At 50.6% G+C, this 7357-nt stretch overlaps 1 long non-coding RNA gene across 1 annotated transcript; it reads left to right on the forward strand.

The window, feature by feature from the left end:
- Positions 1-3886: 3886 nt before the first annotated feature.
- Positions 3887-5260, forward strand: LOC107509003. The gene is made up of 3 exons (XR_001596425.2): positions 3887-4480; positions 4693-4841; positions 4927-5260. It is a non-coding gene; the product is annotated as an uncharacterized LOC107509003 (long non-coding RNA).
- The last annotated feature ends 2097 nt before the right edge of the window (positions 5261-7357 follow it).

Raw genomic sequence — 7357 nt, forward strand, 5'->3', positions numbered from 1 at the left:
CACGTCCTCCTAGATCATAAGCTCCTACAGGGCAGGACTGAGCTGTGGAACGCGATGACAGCTTCTTGGCTGCTGGATGCATGGCTGTTTCTCTGAGGCTCGGGCATGGTCGCTGGAGACACTTAAGTGCAGGTGTTTGGGAGGGAGGCCAAAGGGTCTCCACCCGGAGGACCGGCATCACAGCTGAACTTTAGGGAGCCCCTCTTTTCTTCCCAGTCCCCTTGGGCCCTTCCGCGTCCAAGAATAGGGAGGACTTGCTCACTTGCCCTCAGGGGCAAGGAGAACAGGGACCCTCACGTGGGACAGGTGTAGCCCTCGCCCTGCTGGTGTGTTTGTGCATGAGTCTGTGTGCGTGTGTGCGTGCATGTGTGTGTGTGAGAGGCATCTGTGCATATCAAGCTCTGTGAGGATCTGCATGCAGGCACTCCGGAGCTGGGTCTCCAGGTTCTCTGCAGGCCCACGGTGGAGAAAGTCTCACTCGCTTCTCCCAGAGTTCCTGAGTCTTCCCCCATATTCCTCCTGTTTGCCGACAGTCTCCAATAGCTTCTTTGCTCTGGAAATAGCGAAAAGTTGGAGATGAAAGTGCAGTGGGGAACGTTGTGTGGTCAAATCACCATCATCCCAGAATCCTCTTGACGCTAGCCTACCCCAACCAGGTATTAGGCTGTGTCTGTCCCCAAGAAGCAAATACCAGCATGGTTTATAACGATCACCTTGGAATCCCCAGGTACTCAGACCATCTTGGCCCCAATTGGAAAAAAAAGAACCAGATGCTCCTGCAAGGGCTGAGTTGATTGACGTGCAGTACAATCTGACCCCTTCCTGGCCTGTACCTGGCAGTTTGTCCAGGCTTCTCTCTTGCCTGGTGATGGTGAGAATCCCTTCTTACCTAGTCCAACCTTCAGGGTTTCTCTACTTCGCTCTGTACTTCTGGTACTTGCCTCTGGTCTCTTTGGTATCTGGACTTGGGTTTGAATCTCCTCTTTCTAGACACAATTTCTAGCCATGGGCACTTGTCTGGGGACCTGGCTGGGGACAGGTGTGTGTGCCCTCTCTGGGTGTAGAAAATTACACAGATAGCTGATGTCAGATGGGACAGAACCTGGGGGCTGACTCAGGGGAATTTCGCCTTGAACAATAAGTTGTCTCTTTTTATCAGAAGACCTGGAATTGAGTGGGACATTTTCGGAGTGGGCTCGGCAATCCTCGTTTTTGGATACCCCAAGGTGTCACCAGTGTTTTTATAGCTCTCGCAAAATTCACTTGTCTGTCTCAAAACAAAGTCACCTTTACTTTAATTGAGAGCAGAGCAATAAACCTGGATGAGCAGGAAAAGAGGTGAGGACAACAAATTGTCAAACAAATTGGAGACAACCTCTGTAAGATTCCTATCTGTCCTAGTCTCTGTATCTATGCATGTGAAAATTAGGCCCAAAGAGGCTTAAGTAAAGAAAAGGGTTTTTTTTTTTTTTCCCTTGCCTCTTGATGTTTTATTTTCTCCTTCCTCAAATACCAAAACCAGACCCATAAGTCTGGGTTTTAATTTCTGTTTCTAGGACACAGAAAGGAATCTAGAGTTTTTTGGCGCCGTAGGAAAATTAGAAGCGATTTGATTTAAAACCCCTGTTTTATACATGAGGTAACTAAGGATCAAATTAGTGAGGTGAGCCAGCCAAGGCTGCACCGTCCATCGATGGCTGGCGTGAACTCGATGCCCGTCTCCTGACCACCCAGCCAGATCTCTGTGTACCTACTGTTTCTTCATGGCCCGAGGAGGCACAGGAGGCTGGATGAGTAGGAGAAATGGGGTCTCGACATCCCTGCTCTCAAGCAGACACCGAAGATGCTGAGTGGAAGCTCAGAGACAAGGAGATGCAGGGAATTTGTTAATGTTTAGGTCGGCTGGTTGGAAAAAATGCAGAATTATATCTGAGTGTTCACTAGATTTCTCTAACTTTTGCACTGTAAGGTGTATAAGTCATGTGTTTAAAGCAGTATCCAAAAACCTCACAGAAGCAGTTATGAAATATTTTGTTTTACTGGCAATGGGACAAAAAATAATTGGGCATTAAATCAAGGAAATGGGGAAAAGGGAGCTGCAAATCAAGGGAAATGGTGGAAAATTAGGTCTTAGTAGAGAGAAATGTATACATATGAACTGCCTGATGTTTCAGGGAAAGAAATACGGTCCTGTAAATCTCCCATTTAACCCTTTCGACTTGGGGGTTGAGACCTGCTCGCCTGACTGCCCGTGTCTGGGGAGACGGCCAGTCTTGGGGGAGAGAACTGGCTTCTTCTCCCTGTCCCGTATTGTCAGTAATGGGGTGTGATGATTTAGATGCCACCGTTTTAAACAGGAGTTTGAGATCCGTTCTGTGGTCATTTTCCCAGGGCCGTTACAGTTGTCCACATTTCTCTTGATTCCAACTGGTGGAGGGTGACTTCGGTACGATGGCAGCTGTGACCCAGGGCGCCGAGCTTGTGGCAGCCCTTTGCTGGCGTCACGAGGGCCCTGCCAACGTCCCTCTAAAGCACTCCTCATTATCTAACATATATACATATGTAATTCCTACAAATTAAAAAATAAATAATAAACACCTTTTTAATTGCCTAGCCTCTCTTTCTCTTGTCAATTAAAGCAAAACTCGCAGAGCTGCTTAAAACAGAAAAGCTGCACAGACATCAACCCTTGTTAGATGTGGCACGAGGCGTTACACCGATTTTCCTGTAGCTGCGAGGATTAATCACAGATATTCATCACAGAAGGATCACACCCATATAAATAATATAAAAATAGCAACATGCCTAAAGTGGAACCACTGAGAAAGAAGAAAACCGCTTAATGGATAGCTCCAAGTTACCACTTAGGGGGCGAAGGAGAGAAAAAAGGGGAGGATTCAACACTCACTCTGGAAAGAGCCCAGGTCTTCTCTGTTTGGTTAGGGGTTTGGACCAGAACAATGGTCAGGTGACTGGCCCTAGGATGTAGGTGGCCTTTTAATCTCTGGTCCTCGATGATATTTATTTGTCGGAGAGCAGCCTTTAGCTCGTATTACCTAAAAGCGAATCAGGTCATTGAGTCTTTGTAGAGACGGGACGTGCAGGGCTGGGACAAATGACTCGAAGCTTCAACAGAGTTTAGGTATGACATGAGGAAGAGCTTTTTAGGGAAAGGCCCAATGATGACTCGGCGACTGAGGGAGGAACGAGTCGGTTTGCCTTGAAGTCTTTGCAATGAAAATCGGTTCTCTCAGGTGACGTCGGCCGGGTCTGGGGTGGTGGGATGGGCAGGGTGACAACTGGTACTTCCTCTCCTCCTGGGTTCTGTTATGTCTCATGTCATTCCAAGACATGTGGCAGCACTTACCCCAAGGCCACAAACAAGGTCATCGAAGAAGCCGCTGTGAAATCCTGTCCTTGACTGGCGATCTGTGGGCAGGTGGTGGCAAGTGGAAACCCATGCGATGGGCCCATCTCAGAGAGAGGAGGGGTAGCATGATGGCAGACGCAGAGGCAGGACAGAGAGCCCTGCTTCCTGCTCACAGCGGGGCTCCAGCCCATGTCGCCTGGATGGACAATCTCTGCTGCTGCGAGCCGGCCGGAAGCCTGACACGTCGGGGCCACGTCCGACTCCGCGAAAACTCCCACGACATGCCAGGGAAGGGCTTCATTTGCCCACATCCTTCGGCTGAGACCCGCTGAGGCTGCAGCTGCCTGCAAGCCTTGGACACGGAGCACGTGACGTCTCCACGTTAGGTCACCTGGCTTGAGCAGATGGAGGCTCTTAATGTGCACCGCATACCAGATTATCCCTTTGGCTCCTCTGGGAGTGGGACAGACAAGGAACAGGTGTAGGGCACGGGGCTGGGCGGGAAGAGGGATTCTTGCCACCTTGACTTCAAGGCTTCATGAAGGGAGGGGGTTTGAAATCATGTTTGGAGCAAGACAGGCACTTGCTCTGAGAAGAGGCTCTGGGACCAAAGGGACCACCGTAGGTAGAGGATGAAGGTTTTGACATCTTCGTGGTATCGTAGACCCAGGTGACAGGGCGGGCAGGCCCCAGCTCACATGTGCTTGCTCGAATAGTGCCCCATCCGTGTGTGAGGCTATCATTTGCATTTTCCTTGGGTGGAGTAAAATGGAGTGGAGCGTAGGTGAGATCTCAGCGAGTGAAATAGACCGAGGTCTGAAATGCTTCTCTTCGGATCGCAGAGGAAACCGTGCTTCTGCTCAGACCGAACCGGCTCGGCAAGTGAGTTTACAGGGCTGTCGAACCAGCATCGTTCGCTGACACTCGAAAGCTACAGCCTAAGGAGAAGTCCTCGGCCTCGTGTCCTGTTCCCTGGCACCTGTACGGCTGCTCTTCCGGCATCTAGAGGAAGAGCTTCACTTGCGGCCTCTGCTGGGATTCACTGCCGTGTTGACCAAACTGAGCGCTAGGCCACCTTCTAGGGTCCCCTGTGATCACCTACGACTCCAGGTAGCCGAGATAGCGCATCTCATCTCAAGCTGTTTTGCACGCGGCTTTCCGTTTTACCCTTCGAGTAGTTCTTCCTGTCCTCCTCCTCCTCGTTTGCTTTGCTTTTCTTTGGACTCATGTGGCTGTCAGTCCTGAAGATGGCAAGTCGAGGCACCTGCCGGCTAACGAACAGCTGCGGAAAGATAATTAATGCTCTCCCGCCTTCCTTGCAGCCTTTACCACCTCACCGCGATGCAGCCTGCAACACCTGTTCTTCCAAAACACTACAAAAGGAGGGCCGCGTTAGGCCCAGATCACGGACGTCGAGTCTTCCCGCGAGAGAGGACGTCAGAGGGCCTGGTTCCGGATGGAGCCGGTTCTGGTGCGGTATGGATGGGAGGTCAGGGGGAGGGCGGGGACATCAGCAGCAGTGAGGCAACGGCTCCTTGTCCCATCCTTCAAGGCAGATCGCTGACCGTGAGGCTTTTGAACCGGCCCAGAACTACTCTGACCAGGGGAGAGGTTGCTTCAGATTGCGCAAGTGTCTCATCCAGTGGCAAATATTTAGAACAACGGACAGAAGAGCAGCAGCCGCCATGCGGAGCAGACGCCGGTCGTAAGCGCTTGGTCCGGCCATTCTGGCGCGTACGGGCTGCATGCGAGACCTGGTCTCCTAGTCCATGCCCTCTCCGCAACCCCAAACCTAAGCACATTTATTGAGTACCTACTTTTTGTCACAAATGATTCTAGGTGCCTTTGATGATTTTGTACAGGAAGGATATGGCTAAAATTGCCTTCACGGGAATGTTAATTTTTTTCCTAGTTTATGAATGCTAACTTGCAGGTGTAAGACTTTAGCCCCACCTGCATTTGCAAGATTTCAGCCTCTTTGATGTCTCACCCACCCTCATCCCTCATCCGGGTGTCCCTGGGCTTTCCCAGGGGTGTCTCATCAAGGACCAAGAGTGTGCCTCTCCTGTTCTCCTGGCCCAGGCTCCCACGGGCGCTGTCTTCAGATACTCTCTCTTGCAAACACTTCTGATATTACTATGCTAATAAAATACATCAGTGTCGTGCTTGGTCCCCTGCGCCCCAGTATGACATTGCTGTGCCTGGAGCATCACCGATATTCCTGTGAAAACAGCTCCTTAGCTTCTGCTTGGGGCCCCGGCCTGTAGCCGGTACTAGGCCAAGCCCAGCTGGAAATCTTACATGTGGGGTCCTCTCTTTCCTTACTTCCTGTACTTCTCCATGGCTGGAGCCCCAACCTTCTTTCTTTATAGGCCATTTTCTCCCCATTCAGGTAAGTAAAGTATCTGGTATGTGTGGTGAGGAACCATCGGCCCACACAGGCTCTTTTTGGCTTTCGCCAAGATCACCCAGTATCAAGTAATTCAACTGGTGTCAAGTCTCAAATTGCCTTGCCCAGGGGATGCTTACTGGTGATAAACAGGAAATCATGTGGCTTTATGCAAACGTGGTCCAAATAAGTTTGAATCAGAACTGGGGGGGAAAAAAAAAAAAAGACTTTTTCTACCAAACAGACTCTAAACCTACCCTTGTGCGGAGGAACGTGAAGCTTTCCCAGAGAACCCGCTAGTCAGAGAACCCACAGACGTAATGCTTAGATGGGAATTTAGGGTTGTCGGGTTCAACAGGATTTTGCAGAGCTGAGAAGAGCAGCACCTTTCTAGAAATAAACTGAAGTCATTTCTCAAAAGATTATTCTTTGGCTAAGTGCTTGAGAGAAGACCCGAACTACATTCCGGCTCGAGGAGGCCAGAGAGGCGGACCGTGTGGCCGATGCAGACGAGGGCCCAGGACGAGTCCCAGCTCAGGGTTCATCGCTGGTTTTTCAGGAGGGTGCACAGGAGAGCGGCATCAGAACCCGCTGCCTCTCTCTACACATTTTTAATAAGTCCTTTTAAAAAAAGTCCTTAATACATTTCCAAGTTAAAAAAACTCTTTTGATGCAGTTAAAACATAGATACCTTATAGAGAAGATGTTACCTGACTAATGGAGTTTAGTCTCTGGTGCCTCCACTTTGCAATGACATTACCTATCAATTCTTTCCGAAGATACCAGGAAGTCACACTCCATTATCTGATTTAACTTTCTTCCTCGATCTGTAGATTCCTCAGTTGGAGCCTGACATAAGAGCTCTTTGTCATAATTGCCCCTGGGGAAAGCGGATTGACAGGTAAGCCCTAGCCCTCACGTGGGGAAATGGAAGAGTCCAGGGCAGAGGGCGTGATGATAGCCCAGGAGCATGTGGACGCAGGAAGAGGACATGGGAAGAGATGCGGAGGCCAGGTCGGGCAGGGGCGGGTGAAGGCTGGCACTGAGGACGGCTTCTGCGCGGAAGTGACTCCAGAACTGAGTCTTGGGTGCTCTGTAGGTGTTTACCAGGTGAAAGGGATTCTCACGGTGAACGATCTGTACAAAACTATGCTCGGAGAGCATGGCGCGTCAGACGAGCTGTCATTAATTCACGACGGCTCAAAAACTCGTTGTGAGTGTACCGGGCCTGAGTTATGAGACTTGGGGAGGTCGTGGACGGGCCCGCTGGTGAAGGGCGTCATGCTAAAGAGAGACCACAGTTTGTTCAGAAGGCAACAGGAAACCACTGACCAATTTTAAGCGTGGGATTCACAGGCTTACAGCTGCTTTCCAGCATGCCCTCTGAGCCCCAAGTGGAAAAGTGACCGCATCACTCGGTATTAGAGCTCAGACAAAACCTGGTCCGGAAGGCGGCGTTGGAGACTCGGGTGAGTATCTGCATTTCTTGGTTTCTCCTGGTCTTCTGAAGAGCACCGGAGAGAAGTGCTGTCCCCTCGGTTGGAGCCACGAGTGGACGACTGCCACGGGCCCTGCAGGATCGCGAGGCTTTAGGTGGC

The sequence above is a fragment of the Rousettus aegyptiacus genome, unplaced genomic scaffold (genome assembly GCF_014176215.1).
Source record: "Rousettus aegyptiacus isolate mRouAeg1 unplaced genomic scaffold, mRouAeg1.p scaffold_m13_p_17, whole genome shotgun sequence".
Classification (NCBI taxonomy): domain Eukaryota; kingdom Metazoa; phylum Chordata; class Mammalia; order Chiroptera; family Pteropodidae; genus Rousettus; species Rousettus aegyptiacus.